This window comes from Takifugu flavidus, chromosome 1, assembly GCF_003711565.1.
Source record: "Takifugu flavidus isolate HTHZ2018 chromosome 1, ASM371156v2, whole genome shotgun sequence".
NCBI lineage: Eukaryota > Metazoa > Chordata > Actinopteri > Tetraodontiformes > Tetraodontidae > Takifugu > Takifugu flavidus.
The window spans coordinates 5,715,059-5,727,644 of record NC_079520.1 but is presented as its reverse complement, the minus strand read 5'-3'; the positions used below and the strand labels follow the sequence as shown (position 1 = coordinate 5,727,644).

Below are 12,586 nucleotides of genomic sequence, written 5' to 3'. Positions count from 1 at the left end.
CTCCAGGTTCTGAGATTCATTGCAATATCTTTTTAATTCTCTCATTGTAGAGATGCCACAATCCTGCTCATGTAACAAATATTATACCATTTTAGTTTAAACTGCATTCAAAAGATGCAGTTTATGTTTAATCTATGCAGAAACAGCATCAGTTGCTCCTTTCATGGTCAGATAGTTCAGCTGAAACGACAAAGACAAACAAACAAAACGATCGGGAAGAAATATTGATATTTCAGCTGAAAAAACTGTTCTGCTCTGATTGTTTACACTTTGACACATGTGGTCATGTCAGGAATGTTTGTAAGAACGTTTACACGTGGACAATGACAGTGGACACGCTAGCTAAGGCACCAGCTAGCGCTGTCCTCTGCACCATCGAGCCGCCATCGAGCGTCTGCTCGGCCCTGAAAAGGGAAACGGAGGTCGATGCAAAAGGCACCACACCTCCTCCATCTAAGTGCACTCCCAACTGTGAGTTCGGATGTTTTCACTGGAAAACCAGGCAGACGTTTGTGGATCACAAGTCTCCAGCTCAGTCTTGCCCAGCTGTGGAGCTGCTGTGGGCTGAACGTCAGTATTAAACATTAACCGTACTGGCATGGACAGTCAGGACCCCGACTGGGAGCTGCTGCTACAGTTGGTTTTATTTTCATTTTTACCATTTATGTGACAGATTTTCTTATGAAACAGGAAACTGTGGGCTTCAGCCTTTCATCAGGCACATTTTGTTCCAGTGAGGTACCGTATTTTCACAACCATAAGGCGCGCCGTATTATAGGGCGCACCTTCAATTAACAGCCTATTTTAGAAATATTTTCATACACAGGGCGCACCGTGTTATAAGGCGCATAGCATAGAAACTGCTTAGTGCCTGTGGTTTCATGACGCATTCACTAGATCGAGCTGCGCTAAAAGGAATGTCAATAAAACAGCCAGATAAGTCAGTCAAACTTATTAATAGAATACAAACCGTCGTTCTCACAACTCTATTCACTCCCAAAACGAATAAACAGCTGTTTTATTATTTTTCCCGAGTGACGTTTTCGCGTAACACAGTTCGTTTAATAACAGCGAGTTATAACAGGCAGTGCAACATTTTTATCACAAGTGGATAGTGGAGTTTAATAAATCTTCGATTTAGTGCAACATTTTTATCACGTAGTACCGTTGCGGTAAATCAAACGTTAATGCAAACACAATATACGGTAACTCGAACGCTCGAAGTAGTGCAAAGCAATAGCAATATAACAATAGCAATATAACAACGTTGTTCAAACGGTAATTTCCATATTCACAGTATGACCAGCCTTGTTAAGTTGTAAACACACAAAAGAAACACGTAAAGATCACTTTATCAGTTCATTCCTCATCCAGGAATCCCTCGAATTCTTCTTCTTCGGTGTCCGAATTGAACAGTTGTGCGAATACGGCGTCCAACATGGCCGGCTCCGTCTCGTCAAAGTCGTCATCAGGGTCGGTGTCGCTGGTGTTGTCTGGCATTTCAGTGACAATCCCTGCCTTCCCGAAAGCTCGGACCACGGTCGATGCCCAGGCATTTACGATCCACTGGCAGATAGTGACGTATGACGCTCGGCGCCGTCTCCCCGTCTTGGTGAACGTGTGTTCGCCGTTCGTCATCCACCGCTCCCATGCAGTTCGCAGTCTAGTTTTGAATGCCCCGTTGACACCAATATCTAGCGGCTGGAGTTCCTTTGTTAATCCACTTCTTGCTTTGTTTCCTCGGAAGCTCCGTTGAGTCTTCTTTACCTGGCGCAGGTCGTCTTGTTGCTTCCTCCACTTCCGCACCATTGATTCGTTCACGTTAAATTATCTTGCCGCTGCTCTATTTCCGTGTTCAACTGCGTGACTGATAGTCTTCAGTTTGAACTCTGCGTCAAAAGCGCGTCTCTTGCAAGGAGCCATTTTGGGGTCTTTACAGACAGAAATGGTTTGGGACTGAATTTACTGCTGTTACCTCGGCCACGCCTACTGACTACGGTAGCCGCGATTAACCAATATTACCGTAATCCATACAAAAGGCGCTCCGGGTTAAAAGGCGCACCGTAGATTTTTTAGAAAATTCTAGGCTTTTAGGTGCGCCTTATAGTCGTGAAAATACGGTATATGCTTTCCATTTTCCAGCCAGGGTGTCTCATCAGGAATGAGTTCCCCTTTTCTCATTCAGGCTTCTGGGTAATCTCCACTGCATGAGCAGGGACCTGATGAAATAGTTGGAGGTCTGGGTCACAGGAGGCAGAGCAAAGAATTCCTTGAGCTTCATGGCTCATCTCTTCATAAAAGCAATACATGAAACAATCTTTTTAATATATGATATAATTTTCCTCTGATGTTGCATTTTTAGACAGATGTTTTTGGCTGCATCTGTAAATACAATCCTGACATCAATGCGGTGCTTTGAATCGCAGGAAGCTTTGTGTTGAGTTTCATTACGCATGCTGACATATGTCCCAACATAGAGTGGTGACCAACGTGATTAATGCGCCTGGCAGATGTGAAGAGACAGACCTCTACAGGGCTGCAGGGGGTGCACAGCAAATATCAGATGTAGTCGGTCCTACTGTGTCGTCTGCATCGCTCCTCAGTTCTACCCCACAAATCCAACTGTTTTCTCCTTATTTGAATCCCGCCTTCCCTCCCAGCCTGACTAGAATAATGATTCTAGCTACATAATTACCGCACTATAAGGTTTTAAGTCTAATCTCAAATGTGGAGAGGCTGACGGTCTCCTGGACCTGAACTGGGAGCTGGTTCCAACGCAGCTAAAGGCCCGGCCAGAGTGGAGCGGTCTATTAGGATGATAAAAGTGCTCGTAGTTCCTCTGAATAGGACGGGACTTGGCCTTTGACAACCTTGCAGGTCAGGAGAAGAATTTTAGCAAATGAAGAGAAACCAGCCCAAGAATCTTGTGATCTCTTTTGTCAACACCTCTTAGAAGTCCAGGGGTGGATCAGCTTCTCAATTGTTTGGACATCCCATATGACTGAATTACAATAGTCCAGACTGGAAGTAACTAAGGCTTTATCCTCCTGTAACTGCTCTGGCGGTGCTGATGTCTCCATTTGGACCTAAAATAGATGACATTTAAGGAGTAAGAATCACTGATAAAATCATCCATTTTGATAATTGCTCTCATCCTGTTACTCCATCATTAATGGTCGAGGACCTGATCATCCTTTAGATGCCTGCTGATTGCAAATTCACCTGCCATTTGATGAAGAGCGTGTTTGCATTTTCTACCAATTTCCCATCTTCACATACACTCACAAAAATAAAGCAAAATTAGAGAGAATGAGTTTCATTCGTTCAGCGTTGTCTGTATACTCCACTTGAAGATCATTGTTGTGTTTTTTAAGTGAACGCCAAAATCCAAATGCTGTGAGCGTGAGCGTGTCTTTCCAAAGCCTGTGCAGAGTGGCCTACGTCATGAGTGATGCTTTTACAACATTCACAAAGGTCATTTGAATAAATAAATTAAAAAGAAGCTGTAGAACAAGAAAAATCAAAGCGAGAGGACACGTTATTACATATGCTCTCAGCATAAATAAGGTCTCTCCTCAGATGGATGGAATAATGAGCATCTGAGATTTTTGGCTGGCACGTTGGAGCCAAAATGGACAAATCTCTTTCCACCATATTGTAAACCACCTGTTCCCCACTCCTCACAGCCTCCACTGAATTTTCCTAAAAGCACCGTCTCCGCTCTTGCTGCTGGTGATAGTTGTTTTGATGGAAGTGGGAACGTTCTTTATCTGCTCTCAGGACCTGCCTGAGGGTTCAGAGAGCATCCAAAAACTGGGCCTAAACTTCCAGGCAGGAAATGGTTGTTAATGCGCCTGAAAGGACCGAAGGTTCATCTGATTCTTCCATGATCTGAAGATGATGATTCCTCTCAAGAATCCAGTTCATCACCAGGAAAGGAAGAGAAATGCATGGCGGGGTGGAAGGGTAATGAAAACGCCTCACATCAATGGGCGATCAGATCTTGCCAAGTTGCAGAACTGGTGTGCAAAACTCTTTTCTCTTTTCATTGATGCTAATTAGCTAGCCATCCTCTTTTCTAACTTTCACCCAGTTTTGATGGACTGTAAGTGAAGACACAACACAACAAGCCGAGGAAAAGTTTAATTAAATAGGTGACTAACAGAGCTGGGAATCAAGCCTTCGCACATGATCATTAATCGTGCCGTCTGCCTCCCGTGACAAGTGGGGGAATATTAGGACTGGGGGCAATGGACTGTTTCATTTTAATGCCCAATTTCAGCTGGAGCTCAGGCCTACTGGCGGCCGTACGATCTGCGGTACCGCCGGCTCTTTGTTGATGAGCTACCGTGTCAGCCTGAAGCAGCATGATGCTTTAATCAGAAGAACCTGTGACGTCTGAGACCAGTCCACACATAAAAAGCCTGCATGATTAGAGGATGCTGGTGCGCGGCTAATTATAGCTCATCTGCAGGTACGCTTCCCTCGCTGTCCTTTCCTAGCAGACGGAAAATGACGAAAGCAGCACTCAATCCAAACTAAACAGTGTTTTTTGGAGTAACAGTTGCAACACAGGAGGTTTTAGGCTGATTATCCAGGTCCTTTTTGCCACGTTGCTAGGGTGCATGATCGCGCCGCCAGTTGTTTTGTGGCAATAATGATGCAACATCATCACAGCGGTGACGGCTGGAGGCTTAAGAAGACTCAACAAAGCGATGGCTGTGACACAGATGTACCTAAAACATTGCACAAGGTGAATTTGCACCCAGGGACAATACATGGAGACGTGCATCAACAGGCACATCGCAAGAGTGTAAAGAAGAGCTCCGTATGATGGGTGACACACAAAAGGATATACAATGCTCTTTTGGCAACTCTGGATGAATTCATAACGGACCACGACTTCTCTCGCAGCACATTTTTCAGTAAGTTGGATGTGTGAGTGCACTACATCATTCAAATTAAGCTGGAATTGCTCTGAAGATCAACAGGAGGGTGTTAACGATTTGGAGGCTGTGCTAATGCTAGATGTCTTTATGGGTGGTTTAGCACAGTGAAGATAGTCCACATATTTGAAACATTGACCATATGTGCCAGGTATCGTTAGCTGGTTCAGCATTGTAGTGTTTTCCCCCACAATTCCACACACGTGCATTACTTCCTGTCCAGCACCGACCAATCAGAGTTGTTTTTAACTCCATAATTGCCCCCCCATCCCCGCCCTTCACTCCCATAAATATCCCAAACTGGGCTTGATGATATTGACGCACTGGCGGTTGTCTCCGGTAAAGCTTTCAACATGGTGGAATATCTGAAAAGAACACTTTAAAAATCTTTCAGGATAAGCTTGAATCAGATTTAATTTGTCAGAATGCAAGATGGATAATGGATAATTCAGATTTGACAAATGGAAACTTAATTACAGACGTAACTGTCGTGACGGCAGGTCTGAAATATCCGTAACATTAACTCCATTAATTCTAATTCTCAAAATTAAATTTGTGACTAGCAGGAAAATCAATGTGGACATCTGAAACTTTCCTTTCGGCCGGGAAGCATTCGATAACGCCCACATGCAGATGGGCGTTTAAATGTCAAGTGGGCCTCCATCATTAATCAGAGGGGAAAAAACAACACAAAATGAATAAATTAGCTTTACATTAGCATGAAGTGAGCATGAAGACCAGTCAGTTTCACTTAAGACACGTATGACTGCATTACAATCAAGGGAACATTACGCCCGGAGGATCTCCTGCTCACAACATGCACGCTGACAGGACAGTGGTGGACAATTATCAGAGAGAAGATTCAGGTGAAGAGCTCACAATCAGCACATCGATTAGGCTCCCTGTCGTAGCGGATTCCCCTCAGATTCTGTCTGCGACACTTTCCTGTCAACCTCCAGCAGCGCTCAGGCAAAAAGAGGCTTCCATGGCAACCTGGCCAAGGTGGGAGGGATTGTTGATGGGGTAAACAAACCCCCCCAACAATGTTTTTAATGTCTACAACTGCAAGTGTCTCACAAAAGTCACTATTTTGCTGCTATTACAGTCGTATAGCTAATATGCTGGTAATAACTGCTAAATTATAGCAGTTATTAACAGGGTTTGAATACTGATTAATCAGTCAGCCTGATTATGAAGTAATTCTGTTTTAACTGAACTGCAAATTCCTAATAATCTGATACAATCTCTTGTGTTTGTCTGTAGGCGGTTTTCCACAGGTTCCACCGCTTAAACTATAATTTTTTGCTGTTCATTTCATTGTCTGACTTTGATACGCTCATTGTTGAAAAGTTCCCACCGATTATTCCATCATTATCATTTCTGTCACCCAAGTTCAATTTTCATTTTAATACCGTTCACCGGGAGAGTGCGGCGGCTCCGGAACATTCTGTCGGCAATGGAGAACATCACACTTGAGCTTGTGAATTCTGTTCTCCTTTTCAGAATCTGGTAGTTATGTACTAAATAAGATCTTATTTTTAAGGATGGAATGCTCTGATGTGTGAGAAATATATATGAATCCTAAACTCCAAATGCATTTATCTGTTTTACATGCTGTGCATCACACTGTAGTTTAAATATTGATGTTGTGGCAGCTATTTGCACAGAACTCGGGCACAGAAGGGAGAACTTTTATGGGCTGGAGTTTGTCTTTCCTGAACTACCGAATGACATCTGGCCTGTGTTCCATAACTGCACAGCTCCTGAGCAGCCCCGCAGATGCACTATAGTAAAGTTTACATTGTCTTTATTAAAGAGCTCATAAACAATTAGTTTGCGTTTATCCTGTTGTATCACTCTTCAGAGACCAAACATCAGATAGTGAATCAGATTTAATTAAGCTTGTTAACGTCCCCATGTGGTGGGCTTTCTTCATGCATCCCAACTCTCTGCATTGCCGAACTGGACCGACGGCCTTTCCTTTGGATTCCTGTTGAGGTTCTAGAGGTCACCAGTCACCGGTTGAGGTCACGCCGCAGCGTTCTGCATCATTGTGGACTAGTTTATCACTTGGCAGAGCAGATAAACTCTGATGTTCAGCTGCAGGTGGTTTCAGCCAGTTTAAGGTCACAAACCTTTCTTTCAACAAAGTGAATTATTGAAATATGCAATTTCCTCCGCAGAGGTCAGTAATGATTCCAGCAGAGGCTGGCGGGGGGAGAGGTGTCGTATTGATTGAAGGCTGTAAACTAATTCCTACACAAAATGCTTTTGCTCACATATAAATTGTGTTTGCGGAGCACAGCAGCAAATCACCGTGCTCCTCGTGTATATCATCCCAGGCTTTGACTTTGTCGCACGTCAGCGTGACAGCTTTGCAAATGAGCAATAAACTCTGGCGGAGCGGCTGAAACGATAACGAGGTGCCATCGAAATGAGCCGCAACTGGGCGGCCTTTGCTGTTCGCTAGCGTGCGTGGAGTTCAAAGTTCAACCCAGGAGGGGTTGCGTCACTGCCGATGTGTTATGGGCTTGCGTCAGATCAAGAAGGCGCTCGATCTGGCAGGTCAACAAACATCTGGGAGCAGCGAAGCGTCAAACATGCACAGATGGAGCTCCGTGGAGTTTGTGCAGCACCCCCCTCCAGGCCAGTGTGATCCGTTTCTGAAGCCCCGCCCACTTTAACCCCACCCCGTTAAATAAACGTATCCCATAGTTAGACAAACTAAAACAATGATCATGATTAAAGGCATTCACAAGCCTACTTCAACACCTTAGCTGTGATAAACACATTTCTAGACGCAGCCGCTCAGAGCTAATAATTGTGTTCTCTTCCACCTCCACATCACCCAACTTGTAAAAACCAGAGCGTGCCAACAATCCTGCGTTATGCTTGAACTCGCACACTTGACACCTGTTACAGTATCGGCGCCCGGACGTTTCCAACGCTAACTTTCCACCAATCGTCAGCTGTTTGGAGGGAACGTGGGGAAATCACTGCGGAGCAGGCTGGGGCGGCGCGGTGATTTTCAGAACAGGAGGGGGCATGATAATAAAAACGTCTGAAGAAAAAGCTAGTCTGCAGTTTATTATTCATCTCTTGGATCCACCGTCGGTCTAACGTGATTTTTGATTTAGTTTTTCAGATGTATTTATTCATTACACACATAAAAACAGTGGCTAAAGGGCCATATTGAGTTCTACCCCTTAGTCACTAGTTTGTCTTATTGAAAGAAATTGGCATAGCAGTAAATCAATAACTTATTCATTAAGTACTTTATATAAATAAATAGGATAGTGAGCACATATATCAATGAAATATCTTAGAACTATATTGCCATTGTCTGTGAATACAAAGACAAATGATCACACACACGTACATTCAAGCCACTTCTGTTATAAACACATAGTAATAGGTTACATGTGGCCGTCCTCATTCTTCTATTTCTCAAAAACGAAGCCTTTTGGTTTTGCTTTACTTCACTTCTCCAATTGCTCCATAATTTCAGCTGGAGATACAAAATCCTCTCATAGTTGTGCGTTTAGTGGGACCCCTGAGATTCTCCTCCTCTCAAAAACATTTTCTGTACTTCCTGGGTAGCGAGTTATTGCTGGTGTTGTACATTACTTGTGCTGCTTTGTATGCAGGTAGATCATGGCATGGTAAGGCTCTGGGTTGTAAAAATGATGGGTTAGTATGTTCACGATAAGCGACATTGTGAATTATTCTCCTCCATGTGCGTTAATACATCAGTGTATGAACAATGAATGAGTTATAGAGTAATTGAGTTTTGCTTTTTTAAAGAAATGCATATATTCTAAAAGATATCAATATGATAATCACTGACTCTTGTTAGCTGTTTTGGTCTCCTTCCTGAAAACCATTATGCACTGAATAATTATGCGTTTAATGGCTGATCCCCCCCCCAAAGAAGGAAGCATTTCCTATTGGTCTTTGTTGGAAATTTAGGTCGACAGTGCTGGCAAGTGACTCACACAGCAGCTCATATAGATGATGGATGGTTGTGATGTGGTTCAGGATCGAAGCAATAGCAGTTCTTCTGCCAGAGGAGGCAATAATATTTGTCAGCTTTGTTGATTGATTTCTCATTTTAATGCCACACTTTTGCGCCTTAGTCTCAAGGTAACATTTTGTGGCGAAGTGAACGCGTGGAAGAGAGCCAGTGCTTACATATTTGTACTTCATCTTGGGGCAAAGCACCATTTGTGTCATTACATTACTCCACATAATGGTTTTACTGAGGAGCAGCGCACAATTCTGCCAGCAGAGATGTGCAGGACACTTTTCTCCCCGAACAGTAATGGTATTTCAGTAAAATTAACTGTAATTTCGCTGTCACAAATCCTCCAAACTTTATTACTCCAAACCAAGGTCCACTAGCATAAATCCGTGGAGACAAAGCCCTTGTGATGTCAAATGTAAAATTGACTATTTGTGTGGGACAGCGGGGGCATATTCTACATCTGTAATTTATTACTAATCACACCTGTCAGCATCTGAAGGATACTGTGATGGAAAACGGCATGTTAGACAGATTAAAAGTTAATTAAAGGCAGGATTTGTGACTGGGGTCCTCTCTTGGCTGCCCAGCAGTGCCGTCTGTCTTGTCTTACTTACTAAAAAGACTCCTCATGGCCTAGAATATTTGCATCACGGTGGCATATTATTGCAGTCTATCAAAGCAGATGTGCTGATGTATAAAAAAAGGATCCACCTGTTGGTCTTTACTCCTTTACTTAAACCTTTGGAGACACTTTTGCTTTAAAGATTCCGGGGTGCCAAGAGTTCAGGGGAGAGAATCCTACACGCCAGCCTGGTTACATGATGAAGAATTTTGCTTGTACTTTACATTTATGTTGCTATTAGAGACGCTGAGGGGACATTCTAGAAAAGCAAAGAGATGTTTCAAAGACTTTAAAAGAAAAAAAGCTGTACGGCTGTGTAATTAAAATGGGGATTTTTAGGTCAGACATTGTTTTGTTGGAGCCACGATGCTCTTGTACGTAACAAGTAAAATTGGATCTTTCTGGACGACAATACTCCTTTTTCAGTCACTTCTGAACAGTTATTTCTGGTGATGGCCTGACCAGATCACCTGTGTATTTGCTTCCTGTGTGGATTCCTTCTGCTGTTGGTATCCGACAGAGTTCCACCGTAACACCCCGGCAGCACACAGCAGTGACTGCCTACTCAACCTCTCTACACCATTATGAGGAGGCAGAGTTTGGTCAGCCGACTGCTCTGAGATTCAGGTCAAAGAAAACACGGATTAAAGGGTTCCGGCACGGCGCCGCCCTTGTGCTGCGCAGTCGGGAGTGACAGCGTGACTCCTGGACAGTGAGGTCAAAGAGCTTTGCTACTCTTTGAGATTTCAACAACATATCCTGTGAGGAAGAAAATTATTTCACCTCTCTTTTTGGCCCTTGAATGTCCATTTTTGAAGTCTGGAAGCACTAAGATTACAAACATTGCCTAGTATTGGCTTTGTGTTTTCACCTGGATTAGATTGTGGGATCTTAAGTACATTTTAAGAGGCTAAATGCATAATTAGCCTGTTTAGGTTTTGTGTAATGGTTTTGTGGATGGATGGATGGATGGATGGATGGATGGATGGATGGATGGATGGATGATGGATGGATGGATGGATGGATGGGTAGGTGTGTGTTTGGATGGATAATTGTTACTGTGCTTTAAAAGTGGCTATATTTGACATTTGAGTGACATCATCAACAATTCTGAAATCTACTTTTTAACTAAAAATAGAAAAAACAAGTTGAAGCTTGTTATGATTTTTAGGAATTGCATAGTTGTTCGATGGCTACATTCACAAATATGAAGTTATCGTCTTTAGGTTTCGGTGGGAGCAAAGAGAATCGGAGGCTGAGGTGAACAAAGGAGATAATAGCAGCAGTTGGTGAGTCTGAGCCAGATGGAGCATGAGAAAGCCAGCCTGAGGAACGCTCACACAACCGCTGAGAGGTGCCAACTTGGCATTCGCTTCAGATGTTGAACCAGATTAGCCGGGGACCATCCATTCTTCTGCAGGAGGAGTGGAGGGAATGCAATTATTCAGGAGGGCCTGTGGAATCTGATATGTCCTCTCTCACAGTGTAGGCAGAATATTGATAACCGGTTGTCATTGAGAGATCAGCTTTGGCCGTACAAGTGTTGATGGAGGTCATAGATTGTGATTTCATGCAGCCTCCAGGATCGGGAAGGTGTCCTGACCTGGAGATCTGCTCAGGCACCCGAATGATTCATTAGTTTAATGACGACGGTCGTTATTCGAGCAGACGGACTTTGGTTGAAAGTGTCCAGTGCAGAATCGGAGGAGGTTGAGATGATACTGTGAGGCTGGGTGACAGCTCTCTTAAGTGACAGTGCTCGGATAAATCCTCCACGCTGCTGCTGCCAGTGTTGCGCGATGAATCTCCCGGGGCTGATTTGAGATGGGGGAGATGGAGGAGCAGGAATATCAGCAGCTTGCACAAACTGAAGATAGAGACAAAGGCGTTGTTCACAGGCAGGTGACAGTCTACAATGAAGACATGGGGCCCTGCTGCCGGATGGCTGAGACAGGCCGATGAAGATAGCTGACGTCTCCATTGACGGCCCCACGCGATGACAGCGGGAAATGGAGAGTGACCATGTGCTGAAGTCAACTGGGAAAAATGACACAACAGCACCTAAAGTAAACCTGACAGGTGAGCGCACTACAGATGACGCTCCCTGTTTGAAGTTGTAGTTAATAAAAACAGAAAACTGATGATTGGAAATGAAAAAGTCGCTTTATATGATGTAAAAGCCAATAAATACATACATCCATCCATTGCATCCTCCCAGATTTAAATATATTTGTTCTAATATGTATGTATGCTCATCTATATCTGTTTTTGTCCCTTTGTACACAGATTAAATTGGGGATCATTCATCTAATCCTTGATAATCACACACATTAGCATCCTACAACATGTGCCAGAGTTCTCAATACATATTAAATAAAGAACTATGAGAAACAGAAGAAACGCCCGAGCAGCTGTGTTGATTTGTTATTATTTAGTCACTGTCGCCCTCGAAATTAAACCTTGTTTGGATTAAGGGATATATTTCACATGATTTAATCTCAGTAAGCCTGGATACACAGATCCAGCATTTTGCTTACCTCACTGTAATCTTCAGAAGCTTTTGTCGGTGCGGTCGATGCTCTGAACAGTTCACATACAGCAACAATAAAGGAGTCACAGCAGGTACCAGCAAAGAGCGACGACTCCTGTTGAGAGCAGATCAAACGACCACCAAACTCTGCAAAAATTGAGAACGAGTGGATAATTCTACCAAAATACTGAAGAAAACCCTCTGACGCTTCTTACAATTAATAATTAATACCTATAATTTCCCATCTGCCAGCCTCTGACGATGCGTTCATGTCTGTTTAAGCCAGTCACATCCGATCGCGCCGTCTGAACGTTTACACGAGCCGACATGCTTCCGGTAGTCGATTCAATGTGCCGAGAATGTGCCGTTTGAGGAGAGCGCTACATGCTTTATTGCAGCCTTCACTCTCTATCTGGCCTCTGCTGATTACTTCTGAAATACAGTTACCCAGCTGTCACTGAATC

General features: G+C 43.6%; 1 long non-coding RNA gene across 1 annotated transcript; it reads left to right on the top strand.

Annotated features, from left to right (window-relative positions):
- The first annotated feature begins 11,186 nt into the window (after positions 1 to 11,186).
- Positions 11,187 to 11,992, top strand: LOC130530214 (uncharacterized). Its single transcript, XR_008951771.1, has 2 exons — positions 11,187 to 11,671; positions 11,879 to 11,992. It is a non-coding gene; the product is annotated as an uncharacterized LOC130530214 (long non-coding RNA).
- Positions 11,993 to 12,586: the final 594 nt, after the last annotated feature.